We start from the raw sequence: 22,982 nt of genomic DNA on the forward strand, positions 1-22,982 counted from the left end.
TTATAATATTGTGAATTAAATTGTTTTTAAAATGTGAAAATTTGTTTGAAATTTTACGGTGTTACAATTTTCTTACTTGATATTGTTGTAGCTTTGTATATGATGTTTTGAGACACCAGACACATGATTTTCTTTATAACTATGGATGTTTTATAGTTTTAATATCAAGTTAAAAATGAAATTTTTTGGATCATATTTTGGGGATGTTTCATAAAAGCTCATACTTCCATATCTACTCTTCCATACTGACTTAATGGATAAAGTTTCCAACTTTATCCATTAGGACTTCATTTTAAGGCTAGATCTGATATTCAAGGTCCATTAAGTCCTTAATGAGGCCATAACTTGAACATGAACACAAAATACACCAAGCATGGTCCTTTTTCTCAATCATCAGAATTCCAAGAATATAGGAAAGCCACCACATGCTCTGGAGATCTTCAAAATCCAAGAACATCCAAGGAAGAGACAAAACCACTCAAATATGACCTAGAACTTGAATCTAGAAGAAAAGGTGTGAACATATGAACTTTATGCCTTCAACAACTCAGAAAACTGAAGATAATGCTGGATCCCAACTTGCTTCTTGTTCCCTTGCTTCCTTGTGAACTACCCTCTCGCAAAGCTCTACCAAAATCCCAATAACAAGGCTCAAAATTGATGAAATGAATTATCAATAATGCATGGAGGTGACATTTTCGAGATGGGGAAATGGAGGTTGAAAAGGATACCCTATGTCAAGAGGTAAGGTCCTTAAATACGAAGAAACCCTAAAATTCTTGGCTTGGGCTGCAACCATCCCCACGACATGACCATTCCCTTGTCACGTCGTGACGAGTCCTCATGGATTCGCATTTCATCTTCAACTTGGGACGCTGGAATAAACCTACCCGCGTTTCGCATCAGAACTCCTCATTCGCATCGGGACACCCCATTCGCATCAAGACACCTCATTCGCATCAAGACACCCCATTCGTGTCAAGACATCCCATTCACATTAGACACCACATTCTAGAAACTGGGTGTTACATATGATGATGCGATTCTTAACATTATGAGCAAGAATATGTAGAAACGTGTCAACTTGTTCATCAATATCTATATTCCTACTTCGTTTTAGTCTTCCAAATGTTTCAAGCATATGTCATAACTTTTTAAAGCACGTTCGAGACATCATAATTTGTGATATAGACATGGTGTCACTCTCATAAACTATTTCATGTAGTATTGGGTATCGATCTATATTTGAAGAAATTTGCTTAATACGTCGTTTATCTATATGCTTTTTAAACATCATTAACAGGAGGAGTACAACAATATGCAATACCACGTTCGAGAAATGAAAAGAAAATCATATTTTGTGTTCCCGAGTTGGAAAGAATGAAAAAAAAATTATATATATATATATATATATATATATATATATATATATATATATATATATATATATATATATTCATTTGAAAGGAAAGTTTTCTTTCCATTTCATTCCATTTCTTTCTACTTTTTCCTTTAACAAAACTAGGAAACACAATTTTCTTTTTTCACTTCCCATCAATTTTCTTCTTTTCTCTAGATAAATTAAACACAAGAGAACAAGGTATTAAGTTGTAGTAACTAAATATTTTTAATTTTAAATAATAAATACACATAAATAATTTTTAAATTACAATAAGAGTTTCAAATTAATTTAAATTTATTTATTTGTCTCTGATAACAAAATAAAAAACTCTCCGATCATTAAAGAAAAAAATGAAAAAAAAATGAAAAAACTCACATTTGAAGATGCTGTTATTCTCATCTGCAGACCATGGGCTAGCCGCTAGCGGGAACATATTCACTGTTACTCTCGTAATAATCTCGATTTTCTCTCTAACAACCCTATCATCTTCAAGTCAACGACACCAAAACCACAGCCGATGTCTACATCTCTGTCGCTCACTTCCTTCGTCGATACTCCCCAACTATATCGCTAATTTGCATTAATGTTCGAGCGTCACCCTGTCGTCGGAGGTCGTACGGCAACCGTCACCGTCCCTGGCGAAAGATTCGAAGCTGGTGCCTCGAGTCTTCATTTCAAGAACTACCCGCCTTAAACTTCGTCTCCCTCGCTGATTTGATACCATTGTTCTTCCGCTATGGCATTGCCCTCTTCAGATGACCAATTTTGTCGAGGTACGATTCTTCTTATCTCTCTGCAAGTTTATTAAATGAAGCCAGCTGATGATCCACTTGGTTTGTTTTGAAATGCAAATCAACTCATTTTAGTTTTGAAACCCTATTAATTTGCTAATGCTATAGTTAGTTAAACCTGAAGGGCATTGCAAATTGGAAACTAACAGTTGTTTAGTGACGGATCAATATATTTCCTGATTTGTAGCATATAATTATAGTAATATACATCTAAATCCTCATGGGATTGATTCTAATTAGGTTTTCACTAATTGTGTAACCTATCAGGTAAGGGATTGTTGGCTTTCTCTAACTCCTCATAACATTATGGCCATTTGGTCAAACTTTGGCCTTAATTATTACTTAACTTCACGTTTTTACTACGTTCGCAGGTTACTACCGATGTTTTCTTGAAGTATCATGAAAGGAAGGAGTCAATTAAAGCCAATTCCAAATTTACTAGTGTGGAGCAATATACTTGTGTAGATTATTTAAAAGAATTCTCATTGATAATCCAAGTTGTGAAGGTTTAATTGGAGCTTTGTGGTTTAGGGTCGAAGCCGGTGGAGTTTGGGCCTTTTGGTTTTTCTTTGGTTTGTTATGTTCTAAGAGTTTGGGCCTTTTGGTTTTTCTTTGGTTTGTTATGTTCTAATACTTTAGGCATGTGTATTGTCATTCGGATCTTTGACTCGTCTTCTTGTTCAAGTCAATGTCATCATTATGCCTTTTCCTACTATCTTTTGTCTTAAATGGAGAAGAAAGTAGGAACTCAGAGAGTACTTATGACTCATTAACACCATGAGCCTTTTTCCCATCACACTTTGAAGGAGGCATTTTGTGTCATCATGCACATCAGGAAATTTGTTCAAAATTAATGCATTAGACTGACTTAGACATTTCAAGCATCACAGCATACAACAACTAAGTTAAGTTGCTTCTAATTAAATACGTCGAATGCATTTATGTTGAAATAATTCCTTTCGTTCAGATGGCACAAGATGTATACACGAGGAGGCAGTTTTAAAGTGCCTCTCTCATTGTGTGAGGGGAAAAAGGGTTGAAGGTGTTCACGAGTCACAAGTTGGTATTGGTTGAGTTCCTTCTTCTTCTGATACAAAAGATCGTAGGAAAAGGTGTAATGATGGCATTCACATGAACAAAAAGCCAAGTGAAAGACTCCAAATGAAAAAACACATGCATAAATCATTAGATCATAACAAAGGCTCAAGCTCCACATGCTTCGACCCCGAGACATAACCTCCAAACAAGGTCTCAAGGAACACAATGAGAAAGATACAATTTACAAGTTGTTCTCTGGTCAAAGTGATCAAATCTTTAGGTAACACTTGGTCCCACTTTTAGGTAACACGTGATGGATCATGTCATAGCCGTGACGTTGTGCCTAGAAAATAAGACATGTATCAACTCATGTATATATACAGCTAGGGTTAAAAGAATGTATGAATGATGAATTAGTTGGTTTCAATGAGCTTATCGCTGTAAGTTCCTTCTATCCATAAGTTTGAATGTGTGCGTTTAATACTTATTTGGGTCACTGTGATACCATTACTCTTCCATATAGTGCTATCTGGGTCGGTTTTCTTTGGATTAGGGTGTGAGTTTGGTGTGGTTCATTTAGATGGATGCTGTTGGAGTTTTTTTAATGAGAATGCTGATGGATTTTAGTGTGAAAAATGAAAGGCAACTCAATTTGACACCCTTTTGAGTAGAGTCGGTGTAGAATTTGGATGTAAATTTAATTTTAGCTTTTGATTAGACAATTTTACCCCTGAAGGAGAGAATTTGTGACAATAGCGCACGTGGTCATGATGGTTTCTTTAATTGAATGGAGGTGGAAATTGTAATGACTGGAGTTGGTGTGGGATGTGGACTTGGTATCAATTTTCATTGGTGGTTGGACAATTTTGCCCCTGAAAGAGAAGTTTTGTGATAATAATGCAACTGGCATTAATTCTGTAATTGATTCCGTTGGTGTTTAACCTTTTGTCCGGTTAACCAAGAAGTGAGCCCCAGTCCTGTGTCTTTAACCTTTTGTCCAGTTGAGTCCCTCCAAATTTCCATAAACCAGATGAGACCTTCAACTATTAACAAAGCAAAACTTACATGCGTACAAACCTCAAAAAGTTAGAAAATTGAACCATTAACAAAATCATTGACTTTCCAAACTTAGTTTGATTGTGAAGAACATATTTTTAACATGGTCTCTAAATGCGTTTAACACTCTAACACATCCAACCTAATGTGTCTCAAATGAAGTGTGGAAGACTAATCACTTTGACCAATCATTTCCATGGCATCTGCACATAAACAAATTCAAATTGTATACAGAATCATACGAGAAAATGTGACAAAAATATGGCGAAGGCATGTAAAGGCCAAAACTGTACTATAAAAGATGTTAATAAGGATTTTTTTCTCACTTTTAGTACACAATCCTGCTATTAAGAAAAGAGAAAGGTCTTGTTGTCAAAAGATATGCATAGCGGGTGTATGTGAATGATAGTAATATGTTAATTATCTTAATTATCATTCACATACACCCTCTTTGGTAAAATATTTGTAGCTAGCTATGTCTATCAATAAATTGAGTTTTGATCTAGATGTAATCTATTATATTTATGTGATTTAACATATAAAACAAACATTATTTATTGATCCAACAAATTGACCCAGTTAAGGAGATCATCCATTTAAATATTGAAAATAGTTTTATATATTTACCTTTGGTAAACAAATACCAGATAATTAAAAAGTAATATTACATAGGACACTGACAAAAGAATGATATGTACCTCTATAGCTGGTGATGTCTCCAACGGACTCATGATACCATGATCCACAAAAATGTTTAGGATGTATTCTTCTGTTTTTTGAATCCCGGTAAGATCTCCATCAATGATGTGATTCCATGACTTGTCATCACTCAAAGTGTCTTCTTCATCCGTGTTTCCATCATTAAACAAAAAACTCACACATACTCGTTTGTAACTTCATTACCTCCAAGTTTCTCTCCTACATCAATAGCAATACAGCCACCACCTTCCATCTCATTCATCCCAAACATCTAATGGTTCAAAAATATGACACATTCTTCACCCACACCAATATCATCAATGCAATGTTTGTACATCCAGGTCTGGTTCTTTGTAATATTACTAATTATGATCACTGGCAGATGATGGAACTCACAATCTGGAGATGGTATACAGTGCACATAGCAGAAATTCAATCCTTTGAGCTAATTAGGAGATGATGGGATGGTAAATGTTATTGATGGCCCCTTGCTTGCATCCATAATCCAAATCGGCATTTCTTCTCTTCCAGAAATTGTGCTGAATATTCCAAATTCATAAAACATCTGTCAAATACAACCACCTTAATTAATCACCATAATAACAAGAAATACACACATAATCTCAACAGGATAGATGAGTTAACTAAAGCGAACCTTGATTTCAGATTCCTCTGGTCTTGTAGACCCAAAAAGAAGTTTCCACATGCCTTTCCTTAAGAAAGGCCAACTTAGTCCAACCCAAACTATGAAATATCTTATCCTCAACACCTTCCATTGGTTGGATTTCAACCAATCCTTCAAATTTAACTGAAGAAGTCCCTAACAATTTTGACTTTATTTCACAGTTTCTTATACTAAGCGACTCACGCCTAGGAAGGCTTCTCACGCCATTGGGAAGTGAAACGATAGGATTCTCATATAAACATAATTCCCTTAACATGGATAGGCAACTGAAGTCGATGGGAAAGGATTCGGTGGACAATTTACTCTTTGAAAGTGGCAGCCTTACTAAAAACCACAAAAAATAGAATGTAATGAACTTTTAAATCATGTGGTATAGCCTTCAATTATATTTGACAGTTTCTTATACTGAGCAACTTAAGCCTAGGAAGGCTTCTCATGCAATTGGGCGGTGAAACGATAGGATTCTCATCTAAACATAATTCCTTTAACATGGATAGTTAGGAAACTTAAGTCACTGGGAAAGGATTCGGTGGACAATTTACTCTTTGCAAGTGACAACCTTACTAACGACCACCAAAAATAGAGTGTAATGAACTTTGAATCGTGTGGTATATCCCCCATAATGGCGGAGGAAAAGGTTTTTGTGTTTATGCAAGTATCATAAGCCTTGGACAAAGATCCTAAGGGATTCCACGATTGTATTAATATAGGTGGGTACATTTCTGGATAAAATACAACCTCTTGTAGCAAAGGCTCATATATATAATAGATGCTTAACTCTCCTAGTGTCTGTTTAGGATGCTCCACTAGTGCCAACATTATACAGTTTTCCATATCAAGAATCTCAAGACTAAGAAGACTTCTCACATAATTGGGCAAGCAAACGATAATATTTTCATATATACACAATTCCAGCATGGGTAGGCAACCGAAGTCAATGGAAAAGGATTCATTAAAATTATTAACTGACAACCTTAAACACCTCAAAAACTGAAGTGTAATGAAATTCAGATGACGTGGTATACCCCTACTAGGTAAGGTAATTAACTTCCAATCACTTGAAGCCTCTGAATCACACCATATAGACTCCAGAGAGGTGGAGGTTTTTGTGCTTATGAGATTTTTCTTATCCTTGTACAATTTCGGTGAAACCGTATTACTACCATCTAGCAATAGTGTTGTAACCTTCTTTAACGCACTTATAGTTCTTGGAAGTTTTCCAAGCTTGTTGCAGTAGCTTAAATCAATGACGACAAGTTCAACACATTGTCCAATTGATTCAAAAATCTCAACCAAACTGATGCAATTTTTAGCTATCCACTACTAGAAAAAAGGGTGTTTTCCTACGGATAATAGCTACGGAAAATTTCCGTAGCTAATTAGCTACGGAATGGCTACGGATTAGCTACAGAATGGCTACGGAATAGCTACGGATACAATATTAAACCATTAAATGAGTAAAGGATCTCGAAGGTGCAAACGACTTTATGAACACTATTAATAACTATAAGTTGTTGAAAATAAAGATAATCATGTATAATAGAGGTGAGAAAAAAACGAAGAGAAAAAAAATGATGTTTAATGCCCGAAAAATCAAAAATAAGAAAAATTCGTAGCTACTCCGTAGCTAATTAGCTACGGATTAGCTACGGAATTTTTTTATTTTCTATTTTTCGGACACCAAACGTCGTTTTTTTTCGCTTCGTTTTTTTTACACCTCTACCATACATGATTATCTATACTTTCACCAACTTATAGATATTAATATCATTCATAAAGTCGTGTGCACCTTCGGGATCAAGTATTTGTTTCACAGTTTTAACAATGTAATTACTATACTTTTCACTCAATTGTGATGAATTTATTTTTGTATATGTGTACGTGTATGTGTGTATGTATACGTGTTTGTGCGTATTTATATGTGAATGTAGATCATAAGCGTGTTAAACCATTAAACGAGTCATGGATCCCGTATGTGTACACGACTTTATGAATGATATTAATAGCTATAAGTTGGTGAAAATATAGATAATCATGTATAATAGAGGTGTGAAAAAAACGAAGCGGAAAAAACGACGTTTGGTACCTGAAAAATCGAAAATAAGAAATATCCGTAGCTAATCCGTTCCGTAGCTAATTACCTACGGATTAGCTACGGAATATGCTTTCCGTTAGAATTCCGTAGCTAATTAGCTACGGATTAGCTACGGATTTTTCTTACTTTCGATTTTTCGGGAACCAAACGTTGTTTTTTTCGCTTCGTTTTTTTCACACTTCTACTATACATGGTTATCTATATTTTCACTAACTTATAGCTATTAATATCGTTCATAAAGTCGTGTGCACATACGAGATCCATTACTCGTTTAATGGTTTAACACTATAATTCTTATGAATACGTTCACATATATCTCACAAACACGTATACCTACATGATGATGATGATGATGATAATGATCATCATCATCACCAGCATCACCATCATCATCATCACCATCACCATCATCATCATCATCATCATCACCACCACCACCATCATCATCATCATCATCATCATCATCATCATCATGAGCATCACCATCACCATCACCATCACCATCGTCGTCATCATCATCATCACCACCACAACCACCATCATCACCACCACCACCATCATCATCATCACCATCACCATCATAAACATGATTATATCTAGAAAAATCAAAATGAAGGAACAATTGATCCAATCAAAACAAAATCAAATTCAAAATTAGAACAATAACCAATAACTCATTTAACAATAACCAAATCAATATTTGTTGTCACTTTTCAGTTTTGTTTGAAGCTGACAAGCTGTTAAGCATAACCAAATCAATAACCAAATCTATAAGTTCATAACTTATAAATCAAATTGGCAAATCGCCAAATCGCAAATGACAGCCAAATTAAAAGGAAACTCAGTAAGACAGTAGTAACGCATAAATAGGCAACAAATTGACAGAAAACAGCAGCAGCAGTGCAATACGTTAACACCAACAATCAACAATCTTACAATCAGAAAAGAAAGAACATCTGAACAGGATTTGGGTCTCGAGATTACATACCTGATTTCTGTGAAGTGAGAATGGGGACTTGGGCACTTGGCGATGGCGATTGGCGAGAGTGAGACCAGGCGACTGACTTGGCGAGACAGCGACAAACGAACAGCAGGCGAGACAGGCAGCGAATTGGGAAAATGGGATGAATCGATTTTGATTTCTTGATACCGCTTGGTCGCTTGGAGAATTGGGAGTATTGGACCATTCTAATTAGGAATCGGGAGGGGCCAAAGCCCAAGTTTGAAGATAGCAGTCTTATAACTATTTTATTTTGAACTACAATTCCTACTTCTAGCCCAATAATACTACGCCCCTGGAATCTATAAGGGCTAGTGTAAACATTATGGTCATATATCATTAAGATTCTATGGACTTAGAATGTGTGATTCCGCCTCATTCCCTGTTCCTTGTTTGGTTGTGGGCTTAAGGCGGGGTCACCCATCCAAAATGCCCTTGCAATATTAATGATATACGACTAGTTTATGTCAATCGACTATAAAAGAACTTGTAGGACTTATAATGCAAATTTCGTTAAAATTTGTTGAAACATTCGTAATGATGGAACTCGCTAACTAAGTTATAAAATATTCATAGTGGTAATACCAAGGATAAAACAGGGAGTATAAAAGCACACATAGAATACTCTATCATCCCAAAACAATAAAATCCTTTTAAATTGACTCAGTTCAAGTTACAATAAGAAATTTCCAAGGTCATCATGTGACATCAGGAGGGTTGTTCCTCACCATAATCAATTTCTTGTACTACGAAAAGTTTTCCACATCTTTTTCCAAACTCTTGAAGTCCCAATCAAAATGCAAATTTCGGGACGAAATTCCCTCTAACGGGGGGATGATGTGACAACCATCAAATTTCGGTCAAGTCAAAGTCAAACAAAGTCAACTAGTCAAACCGGTCAACTCCATTAACCCTTGTATGATAGGGTTTACGTTATGTAATCACTGTACAATTCGCTATTTTAATGAGAAAACATCATTTGGAAAGTTCATGTGTTTGATTTTCCTTAGCCTTAACAGTGCTAAACAATGAACCAAAGCGATAAAACACTATTGCACAATCATCGGGATTGTGTAGGACACTAAATCATGGCTTAACGGGGTCTATGGACCTTGCGTTGCGAAGCCGGACACTCAAAAAGATCACAAACGAAACCTCTCGCAATCTCATTCAAACCCTACTCAAGATTACTTGACGCTAATAGGATCAAAACTCATACACTACGATATAAATTGACGTTAATAGCAACATAGTATAGTACAACGTTATAACTATAATCAAATTAAATTATGATACCATATTAAAATCAAATCAAAGTATAATGCTCTAATTAAATTTAAAAGAATCAAACTTGAATGCTATAATTAAACTTCAAATCAAAGTAGATTGTTATAATCAAATAATAACTCATCTTTTACAAAACTTCATTTTTATAAACTTTACATTAAATTTTATAAAACTCTATTTTTATAAACTTTACATTAAATTTTATAAAACTCTTATATTAATTATGTAAAAGATGCTTGAGTTAGTGGGAAATTATGAAGACCACCAAAAGCAAAAATATTATTCCCATGGTCTCCCACTCACACCTCCCATCCACTTTCCTTTCATTTTTCTCCCAACACATTATTCTCTTCACCACTTAAACATTGTCTATTCTTTCTCTCACTCTCAATCTCGAAATTCATCCAAGAAATACTCATATTCCAGCCAAGAACAATCTATTATACTCAAATCTTCATCCCTCTTGAAGCATTCATCAAGGTATGTTGTTAAAAGTTTCAAATTCATACAAGAAACAAATTAAATCCACCAAAATATCTAAAACTCATTTTATGCATAAACCTGATTTTTCTCAAAATACCATCAATAAAATAAGAAGTTCTTGAAATTTTCAGAAAATAACTTATTTTTATTGAATTACTATAATTATTGCAATAAAGTAGGGCAATAATTCACATAAAATACTTTTTGCATTCAATAAATTCTGAGAAAATTCTGGGATGACCAATATATTGATTAAACATAATTTATGAAGTTTCATGCATTTATATTACTGTTTACTATTATTTATGATTTTATTGATTAATTAATAATGAAATATATAAAAACTACTTCCCATAGTCACAAATATCTGAAACTTATACACTGAGCTCTACATCATGTTATAAAACTATGGTTAATTTTATAGATTTTTTGAGAATCATTTACTATTTTTCCCGAATTTTGTGTTGTTTAATCATTAAAATATTAAATAAATACTAAAACAGTTCAGAAAAATATACAAATTTTACAGTAATTCAGATTGTATGCAATAATGATTTCCTAATAATTTCATAATTTTTCAATACTGTTTACTATTTAAAACTATTTTCCTAAGTATTTAGGCATGTAAAAATGCATTTTAATGATTATTTCATATAAATAATTGTTAAAATCTGTAAATACTTATAATTGGGCAAGTTATTATTTTAATAAGAAATTATTAAAATCTGGCCTAAATTGAAAATATAAATTAATTATGCAAAGTAAGTAATTCAATTTAAAATTCATTTAACAAATAAATACCTTAATATTATAATCAAAATGAATTATTGTTAATTCATCTAATATAAGAATATGTGTCTAATTATTTGTATTAATACTCCATTCTCGTTTAGCAGTTCCTAAACCAAAACTATTAATTATATTAGGTTCTACGCCATTTTGACCCGAATCGTCTATCGTACGACACACGCATTTCATTTTGGGACTAATGTGAGTAATCTACCCCATATTTTATAATTTTCAATACTTTTGGGGTGTATCATGTGGTTCTAATATGTTCCAACTTCATTTTATTGTTTTATCACAATTGAGACATTGTTGGGACATTTATACGTGAGTCATTAATTGTATAAATATTGTTTGTTTACGCTACATGTACTTGTAGTGCATTATCATTTTTAGTCTAATCTCCATGACTATGCCCGTATTCTTGAGGTACGTTATGGACAATAATAGCGCTATTGGGTTGACCACCCCGCCTTGGGACGCTAAGGTGATTGATCGCACGTGGTTGAGTGTGTATGATGATTAGATGCTCCATCCTATATATATATATATATATATATATATATATATATATATATATATATATATATATACATACATATGTATATATAGGGTGAGGACTTATTGTTGTTGTTATCATTTGTTAATCAATTTTTGATATATAAACCGTTATCTCAAATACAATTGTTTGCCGACTTCAAAAGAAAACAAATTTCCAATTATAAAGGTTCCAACTTCACAATTTTCTCTACTAAAATTAGATTACTCACCAACTCTCGTAGTTGACCTGTTTTTACCCATGATGCAGATTTGAAGAATGAAGTTGATGAAAAATAGGTTGTGCCTTAGAAATCCACAAGACTATTTAAATTTGATGTAATAAATGTTGTTCATATTTGGATTTGTATTTGTATGTTGTGGATCTTGTTTGCATACTTAGTACTTAATTGAATCTAATCATATTATAACATAGTTGTCATGAGACTTTGAACAATATATCACGCCTCGATCGATTCCGACAAGGATCGGGGTGTGACAACCATCACCATCACCATCAACATCACCATCATCACGATCACTATTACCATCTCTATCACCATCACCATCAACATCACCATCACCATCACCATCACCACCACCATCATCACCATCACCATCACCATCACCACCACCATCATCACCATCACCATCACCACCATCACCATCACCATCATCACCATCACCATCACCATCACCATCACCATCACCATCATCACCATCACCATCACCATCACCATCAACATCACCATCACCATCACCATCACCATCACCATCACCATCACCATCACCATCATCATAACCATCACCATCACCATCACCATCAACATCACCATCACCATCACCATCACTATCATCATCACCATCACCATCAACATCACCATCACCATCACCATCACCATCACCATCACCATCACCATCACCATCACCATCACCATCACCATCATCATCATCATCATCATCATCTTATTGATGTGTTAAACGTATTTTTTTTGTTTAATCGTTTGTTTGTGTGTTGAACACATTCGTTACAATTATCATATATTATTATGATATTTATTAGTATTATTATTATTATCACTATTAGTATGATTGTTAATTGTTCGTGTCTTAAATATGTAAGAAAAATATAAAAAAAATTAATACTCGAATAATGAAAATAATAATAATGAGAGTAACAATAATAATAATCTGGAAATTATAATAATAGGAATAATAATAATAATAATAATAATAATAATAATAATAATAATAATAATAATAATATTATGTAAAAAATATCCAAAAAAAAGTTTTTATACTCAAATAATAATAATAATAATAATAGTAATAATAACAACCAGGAAGTGTTTAAAATTAATTGAAGGCACAACATATTTGGATGTGGCATTCCCTACCGAGTGGTAAATTGTTTGGTGAAGTGTGCTTTAGATTTGAGTTCGAATCGTGTTCCAAGCATTTTTTTTAATTTTTTTTGAAACATGTATAAAATGTATAATAGACCAAAAATACATAGTAGTGGCATCCCTGGCCTTTCGGTAAGCTGTTGGTATTATCCCCATGGAACTCTGGTTCGATTCCTCCTACAACCGCTTTTGTTTTTTTGCCCGTATCAGCTTCCCCCCTCAAATGAAAAATTCTAACTCCCCAAAATTAGGTTTCCCTCTCTCATTTTCACTTTCCCCCTTCTCTTTCATTGTATCGCACCCACTCCCGCCTCCTACTTTTATGCCCGCTGCTTCGATCCTCCGTTCTTCACTTTCCAGCCGATGTAGATGAAGCTTGCTCCGCCGGATTCCTTCGATAAATCCGTGAATAAAATAATCCCATAAGGTCATAGGATCTGATAAGTCGGCTAGGAAAACTGCTTTAGGTGAGTTGTTCTCAATCTTCTTCTGTTGAAATAGATTTTCTATTTATGAATAGCAGAACCCTATCCAAACATATCCATATATTCATATAAACATATCAAACCCAGACAATCAATCCACCGTCAATCCATTCCGACGCATCATTCAGGTATATTCTGTCTTAATTTTATTAATTCCGTCATGTTTTTCGATTTGGTATCAGAGCTAAGTAACGTTCTTATTATTATTTTGCATATTCAATCTTTCATAAGAATATATGCATATGCAGCATCATAAACATGATAATGAATATTTTACATATCTCAAAAACTCATATTCAAAAATCATCGTTATTAAAAATCAATAATAATTGTCGTAAGAAGGTTTTAATATCATTATAAATATGTCTCAAGAAATAGAAAATTCACCAATCATTATTAATAACGAAGAAAATGAATCTGGATATATTTTTGATGCTTTAATTAACAAAAATAACATTGATAAAGATGCTATAAAAAAATCAAATTTTACACTATCAGAAAAACATAATTTTAAAAATAACTCATTAAAAAATTTATTTTCTAGAAAAAATATTATATATTATGGAAAAATTATAGGAGAAGAAGCAATACCTATAGAATCAACTCAAGGAAATATTATTATACCCATAATAACTAAACAACAAATTAGAAATAGATTATCTAATATTAAAGAAGCAGATAGAAGAAAAATTGTTTATATTCATATATCAACTATTCAAGTAATTTTAAAAAGTAATTTTAGCGACTTAGATACACCAATAGAATTAGAAATCAGAGATGATCGTATAATTAATAACCAAGAAAGTATTATTGCAAAAGGAAAAGGTAATTTAATCGAAGAAAAAATAAAATTTGATATTAATATTCAATTAGGATTAAGTCTTAAAGATAAAAATTTAAGCAATAGTATTACTGTACGATATAAATTATTAAGACAAAATTTTATGATAAAAGGTAATCATCCGTTTACTATTACATATCAAATAAATTATGCATTAACAAATTCTCATCATAGTATTACATTTAAAACAGAAGATAAAATTTATATAGATAAATTATTTACCCCTTTACTATCCCTTTAATCACAAAATATGACTAATAATAGAATATTCAATAAAACTAATTTTCAACCAATAATAACTACTCCGTTAATAAAAAGAAGTCCAATTATAGAACCTCCATTTTCAACTATAATAGGTAGATCTTCTATTTCAGAATGTCAGCCTTCAACATCTAATGAAAATAACGATGAAAAGTTAGAAGATATTAAAGAAATGATTAGATCATTAAGTTTAAGAATATGACAGAATCATCTTTAAAACACTTGAAGGATCATATCAAAATACAAAACCATGTATACCAGATAAAGAAAGTATTATAGAAATACCGCAAAATTTACCACAAGGAACAATATATAACATCGGTCTTAATCCTGAAGAAGATAAATCAGTAGGAGAAAAATTAAATATAATTAGTCAAAAATTAAACAATATTATAGAAGTAGAAAGTTTAATTGTATTAAAACAAATTCCTGAATTATTACAGAATTTAACTCAACAGAAAAATCTACTTGAAAAATATTTAAAAATAATAAAAACAATTAAAGAAGAACCACTCAATGAAAAACCACTACTTAAAGAAAAACCACTTACCATTAAACGACCTTTCACATGGTAAAATAAAAATGAGTAATAAAACCCAAATATACTATAATTACAATAATAAATAAAAAATTATGGAGTTATAAAAACAAAAATCATACTAGTAAAAATTGGAAAAATACTAACAATCCAATTAATTTTCTTTCATATACCTTAATAAAATGAGTTCAAAAGTACAAATTAATTCTTCAAAAGATAACATGCTTTGGACTAATATATTAAAAAACCATTGGAAAATAAATTCTAATATCTCTAATACCATTAAACATTTAGAAAATGTTTTATCATATGAAGAAAACTATTTATTAGAATTACAACCAGTAAATAAAGAATATAATAAACAACTAAAAAAGATATCTCGATTAAAAGAAGGAATTAAGAAATATAAAAAATCACAAAACCGTAATACATAATGTTTCAACTATACTAACAAACACAACTTGTTAATTTGAATATTTCGCAAGAAAACACATTAATTAATAGAAATTTATAAACTAACCCCAATGAGTAAAAGAAAAACAAATATTAACCCAAACAGTACATTTATTACAACCAAAATACAAGATAAAGAATTAGTTTCGTATATAGATACATGAGCTACTTTATGTTTTGGAAGAAAAAATATATTAAAAAATTGGGAAAAATTAGAAAAACCATTAAAAATAACAATTGCTGATAAATCAATTCACAAAATTTGGTTCGTAGGAAGAGATATAGATACAGCAATTGAAAAAACATCATTTAAAACTCCAACTATATATCAACACGATTCAGGAATAGATTTAGTTATAGGAAATAATTTCCTTAAATTATATCAACCATCTATACAAACAAATGACGATATAAGTCTCAATCATCCAACAAAAGGTATTATAAAAACTGCAATTATCAAACATTATGATCTTATTAAAATAATCAAACAAGATGTTGGCTTTCAATTACGCATATTACTAACATTTGCTAAAGAAATTGCTGAAAAACAACTTGAAGAAGTATGCAGCGAAAATCCACTAGATCATTTAAAAAATAGAAATAATCAAGAAATAATAATATTATTAAAAAACCCTAATGATGAAATTAATGTTCCAAATAAAATTTCATATAGTATAAAAGATGTTTCTGAATTTAAACAGGAATGCACTGAACTATTAGAAAAAGGAATCATTCGACCTAACAAGAGTCCTCATTCTGCACCTGCATTCTATGTAGAAAATAATAATGAAATAAAACGAGGCAAACGAAGAATGGTAATCAATTATAAAAAAATGAATGATGCTACTATAGGAGACTCATATAAATTACCACGAAAAGAATATATTTTAGAAAAAATAAAAGGAAATACACATTTTTGTACATTTGATGCAAAATCTGGATATTGGCAGTTACGCTTACATGAAAATACGAAACCACTAACCGCTTTCTCATGTCCTCCTCAGAAGCATTATGAATGGAATGTTCTTCCATTCGGTTTAAAACAGACACCAGCAATATACCAGCGATTCATGGATGAAACCTTAAATGGTTTAGATCATATTTGTCTCGCATATATTGATGATATAATTGTTTTTACAATAGGAAATGAACAAACACACATTGATGCAGTCATCAAGGTTTTACAAAGAATTAAAGAAAAGGGTTTAGTTTTATCAAAAAAGAAATCAAAACTTTTTCAATCTACAGTTGAATATCTTGGTTTAAAAATTGGAGAAAATTGTCAATTATCATTAACAGACAATATACGAGAAAAATTAAATATGTTTCCTGATAAACTTGAAAATAGAAAACAAATACAACGATTTCTTGGCTGCTTAAATTATATTGCAGAACAAGGATTTTTGAAAAATCTAGCAAAAGAAAGAAAAGTTTTACAAAAGAAAATATCAGAAAAGATATATTGGTCTTGGACAAATACAGATACTATTTTAGTACAAAATATAAAACAAAATATTCAAGTTCTCCCCATTTTATATAATGCAAAAATAGACGATTTCTTAATTGTAGAAACAGATGCATCACAAGACACTTGGGCAGGATGCCTAAAAGCAATTATACAAGGAAAAGTATTATTGAGTTTAGATAATGAGGGGAATCTCATATCTGACTCATTAAAAGTAAACAATGATAAAGTATACAGTGATATGAAAATATCACCAAAAGCATACAGTGATATGAAAATATCACCAAAAGCATACATTGATACAGATGTATCATCCGAAGCATTAAAAACATATAATATATGAACAGAAACTATGCAAGTATATATCGGGAACATTTTCCCAAGCAGAACAAAATTACAGTACACATGAACGAGAAACACTGGCGTGTCTTAGAACATTGAAAAAATGGAAAATTGAGTTACTCCAAACCAGATTCGAATTACGCACAGATTCCAAATATTTACTTGGTTTTTGGCGATATAAGTTACAAGAAGATTATTGTCGAGGACGGTTAATCCGATGGCAATTACAACTACATCAATTTCATCCATACCTCAAGTATATCAAAAGCGCCAACAATCACATAGCGGATACATTAACAAGAGAATGGAAGCCATGTCAGCCATGACAGAAGAAAACATTATATGTCTTTTCGGAGGCGGGAGGGATATTAAAGATATTATTGAGAAGATATCAAAGATATTACTGAGAAGATATCAAAGATATACATTATTGACAATAACGATTGTATGTATTTTGGCATTATGTAAAGTGTCAGTAAGATTAATAAGTGTGTAGCATTATTATATATGTGACATAAAGTCTTATGTAAAGTAGTTTGTCTTTTTGCAATCATACGATTGCAATAATGTAAAGATACCATGTGTAAACGGCTCTTTGGAGCCTATATAAAGGGCTTTGCCCTTAGTGAATAAAGCAGAGTGATTTGAGATTATAAGATTTGAGTTGTTCTCAATCTTCTTCTGTTGAAATAGATTTTCTATTTCTGAATAGCAGAACCCTATCCAAACATATCCATATATTCATATAAACATATCAAACCCAGACAATCAATTCATCGTCAATCCATTCCGACGCATCATTCAGGTATATTCTGTCTTAATTTTATTAATTCCGTCATGTTTTTCGATTTGGATAGGGTTTCCTTGAAATCCAAATCGAAAAACACAAATTGAAAAACACAAATCGTCAATCCATTCCGACGCATCATTCACGTAAGAAATCATATTATTAAAGAGAACACATCTTTGAAGATAACGATGCATTATAGATGATAATAATTCTATTTTGTCTTTTATAATTATGTAAAGTGTCGGTAAGATTAATAAGTGTGTAACATTATTATATATGTGACATAAAGTCTTATGTAAAGTAGTTTGTCTTTTTGCAATCATACGATTGCAATAATGTAAAGATACTGTGTGTAAACGGCTCTTTGGAGCCTATATAAAGGGCTTTGCCCTTAGTGAATAAAGCAGAGTGATTTGAGATTATAAGATTTGAGTTGTTCTCAATCTTCTTCTGTTGAAATAGATTTTCTATTTCTGAATAGCAGAACCCTATCCAAACATATCCATATATTCATATAAACATATCAAACCCAGACAATCAATTCATCGTCAATCCATTCCGACGCATCATTCAGGTATATTCTGTCTTAATTTTATTAATTCCGTCATGTTTTTCGATTTGTGTTTTTCGATTTGGATAGGGTTTCCCTGAAATCCAAATCGAAAAACGCAAATTGAAAAACACAAATCGTCAATCCATTCCGACGCATCATTCACGTAAGAAATCATATTATTAAAGAGAACACATCTTTGAAGATAACGATGCATTATAGATGATAATAATTCTATTTTGTCTTTTATAATTATGTAAAGTGTCGGTAAGATTAATAAGTGTGTAACATTATTATATATGTGACATAAAGTCTTATGTAAAGTAGTTTGTCTTTTTGCAATCATACGATTGCAATAATGTAAAGATACCGTGTGTAAACGGCTCTTTGGAGCCTATATAAAGGGCTTTGCCCTTAGTGAATAAAGAAGAGTGATTTGAGATTATAAGATTTGAGTTGTTCTCAATCTTCTTCTGTTGAAATAGATTTTCTATTTCTGAATAGCAGAACCCTATCCAAACATATCCATATATTCATATAAACATATCAAACCCAGACAATCAATTCATCGTCAATCCATTCCGACGCATCATTCAGGTATATTCTGTCTTAATTTTATTAATTCCGTCATGTTTTTCGATTTGTGTTTTTCGATTTGGATAGGGTTTCCCTGAAATCCAAATCGAAAAACACAAATTGAAAAACACAAATCGTCAATCCATTCCGACGCATCATTCACGTAAGAAATCATATTATTAAAGAGAACACATCTTTGAAGACAACGATGCATTATAGATGATAATAATTCTATTTTGTCTTTTATAATTATGTAAAGTGTCGGTAAGATTAATAAGTGTGTAACATTATTATATATGTGACATAAAGTCTTATGTAAAGTAGTTTGTCTTTTTGCAATCATACGATTGCAATAATGTAAAGATACCGTGTGTAAACGGCTCTTTGGAGCCTATATAAAGGGCTTTGCCCTTAGTGAATAAAGAAGAGTGATTTGAGATTATAAGATTTGAGTTGTTCTCAATCTTCTTCTGTTGAAATAGATTTTCTATTTCTGAATAGCAGAACCCTATCCAAACATATCCATATATTCATATAAACATATCAAACCCAGACAATCAATTCATCGTCAATCCATTCCGACGCATCATTCAGGTATATTCTGTCTTAATTTTATTAATTCCGTCATGTTTTTCGATTTGTGTTTTTCGATTTGGATAGGGTTTCCCTGAAATCCAAATCGAAAAACACAAATTGAAAAACACAAATCGTCAATCCATTCCGACGCATCATTCACGTAAGAAATCATATTATTAAAGAGAACACATCTTTGAAGACAACGATGCATTATAGATGATAATAATTCTATTTTGTCTTTTATAATTATGTAAAGTGTCGGTAAGATTAATAAGTGTGTAACATTATTATATATGTGACATAAAGTCTTATGTAAAGTAGTTTGTCTTTTTGCAATCATACGATTGCAATAATGTAAAGATACCGTATGTAAACGGCTCTTTGGAGCCTATATAAAGGGCTTTGCCCTTAGTGAATAAAGCAGAGTGATTTGAGATTATAAGATTTGAGTTGTTCTCAATCTTCTTATGTTGAAATAGATTTTCTATTTCTGTAGAGCAGAACCTATCCAAACATATTCATATATTCATATAAACATATCAAACCCAGACAATCAATCCATCGTCAATCCATTCCGACGTCTTAATGCCCCCTCCCCCCCCCCCCCCCCCCCCCCACCAAATGAAAAATTCTAACTCCCCAAAATTAGGTTTCCCTCTCTCATTTTCACTTTCCCCCTTCTCTTTCATTGTATCGCACCCACTCCCGCCTCCTACCTTTATGCCCGCTGCTTCGATCCTCCGTTCTTCACTTTCCAGCCGATGTAGATGAAGCTTGCTCCGCCGGATTCCTTCGATCGTTGTCTCTCTCATCGGGCGATTCGCTTGATGACCTTCATCGCCGGTCTCCTCCCTTCACGACCTTCACCGCCTGCCGCCTCAGCAACCACCAATCGGTAAGATTCATCTGTTATGTAATATCTTTTTTTACCATTCGTCTCAATCGTTCACCTGATAGTATTTCTTGTTGTGTGTATTGTAGTTGTCTGTAATCGGTAAGACAGGGTTCCCTTGTAACAATCTTGTCCATTTTTTTTAAGCTGTTATCGATTGAAATCATCTCAAGGTTAGTATTTCTTCCTAGCGTATTCTTGTAATTACTTGGACTGGTTAGAATTGTTGTCCTTGACTGGTTCATTGTCATGAGGTTTTGATTCACAATGTATTCTGAAAATGTCGATTATTGCAGGTATTGTAATCGAACCAGCTCACGTTCTTTTCCTCTCCATCTGTCTGCCTCTCGAATCCAGGTATGTTTTTTTATTCAAGGGTCGATTTTATGAATCTTACTTGGTTAAGAAATCATATTGGTCATATTGGTTTTCATTGTTTTATCAAGATCCATGGGCTATTATTAGTTAATTGCTGTTTCTCATGATTTCAACGGATAACTCTTTAAGATGTTGTGACTTTTTTTATCAATCTGTGTTATGATAAATCTGTTTAAGAGATTGTGACTTTTTTATCATTAGAGTTATCAATCTGTGTTATGATAACTCTTCAACTGAAATCATATATGATTATCATTGTTTTATCAATCTGTTTTATGATAACTCTTGCACTTTTATGAGATTGTGACTTTTTTGGCTGATTTTATTTGATATTTTCATTTTTAATTTTTATGTACTATAATGTTATTGGTCAAATAATGTATTACTTTTGAATTATGTTGCTCCATTTCTGCTTTATTTGGTCATTTAGTTTGTTCTTTAATTGAATTAAAACTAAAAAAAGTATTTTTTTAAATTAATAATTTTTTTTTTTAGCAAATTAGACCACTGAACTCTTCATTTATGTCATCTGCATTTATTTATACCGATGTTGGTTGTGGTTTGTTTCATTTTGTTCCCTGTTAGCTAGCATAACAAATTTGGTGAAGAAGGAGACGAAATTGATGTAACTTGCACTTCTTGTGTCAAGGGTGAGTCCTAGAGCATTTCCAGTACCCTAAGAAGAAAAGAAATGCAAACAAATTTAAAATTGGTATACATACATGTATATAGACGGTACAAAATAATTTGAACAAGTATACAAGGCTTCTAACCATTTTATGTTTCAGCACTTTGGTGACACCATAATCGACTTCGCTTCCATGGCTTGTGAGTTGCTTCTTGACTTACTATGAATCTCCCATCTGTTGAAGCAACCCATGTGTTGGTGATTTTAGTGTCACCATGTCATTTTATGTAATTGGAACTAACACGTGAGCTAAGGGGCTTCATAATTTCTATCTAATATATGTACGGTTTTGTGCGGAGTGCACGCATGTATAAGATCGAATCAAAGGGGCAGTGCCCAGCGCCCCTAGCGGGAGTACAAGGGGCAGAGGCGCCCCTGGCTGCGTTCGTGCTAATGAAACCCTAATCACGTTTATTATATAAACGATACTTCTCTTTGAGATGAGAGATACGGAAAATCATTAGCTCTCGTTTTCATCAAACAAACATAGAATCCTTTGAACAATTTGGCTTACGATTTATGTGCCTAGAATCATAAATGTCCTCTTGGATTATCCTAAACCGAATTTCTTGCAACCCAGTTATAGGGTAGAAATATCAATTTGGAAAGTGTTCACACGATCCAAAGGGTATCCATATCTCCAACATAAACCCTATTTTATCCAACATAAAGTTCATAAAGAACACCAAAAGTCAAACAGGACTGGCAACTTTAGCCTCAACCATGGATCCAAAATTCCAAAGTCTTCATTGAGAGCTTGCTTATTGAATGTGGATGTTAAGCTTAATATTTTGAAATCATGCATTATTTGGATTCAATTTTAGATTGCTTATGTTCTTTGTTATGCATGCAGTTTTCCTTGTCAACTTTGTTTAATGTCTC

General features: G+C 32.4%; 2 long non-coding RNA genes across 2 annotated transcripts; one reads left to right on the top strand and one right to left on the bottom strand.

Moving 5' to 3' along the window:
- The first annotated feature begins 1,792 nt into the window (after positions 1-1,792).
- On the top strand, positions 1,793-3,714 carry LOC145160023 (uncharacterized). The gene is made up of 2 exons (XR_013737997.1): positions 1,793-2,175; positions 2,565-3,714. It is a non-coding gene; the product is annotated as an uncharacterized LOC145160023 (long non-coding RNA).
- A 594-nt stretch (positions 3,715-4,308) lies between these two features.
- LOC145107048 (uncharacterized) lies at positions 4,309-5,782 on the bottom strand. The gene is made up of 3 exons (XR_013707717.1): positions 5,642-5,782; positions 4,986-5,551; positions 4,309-4,490 (listed from the first exon to the last, which is right to left on the bottom strand). It is a non-coding gene; the product is annotated as an uncharacterized LOC145107048 (long non-coding RNA).
- Between the last annotated feature and the right edge of the window lie 17,200 nt (positions 5,783-22,982).

Source organism: Lactuca virosa, chromosome 1 (genome assembly GCF_052849685.1).
Source record: "Lactuca virosa cultivar CGN04683 chromosome 1, Lactuca_virosa_CGN04683_v6, whole genome shotgun sequence".
In the NCBI taxonomy this organism is placed as follows: Eukaryota; Viridiplantae; Streptophyta; class Magnoliopsida; order Asterales; family Asteraceae; genus Lactuca; species Lactuca virosa.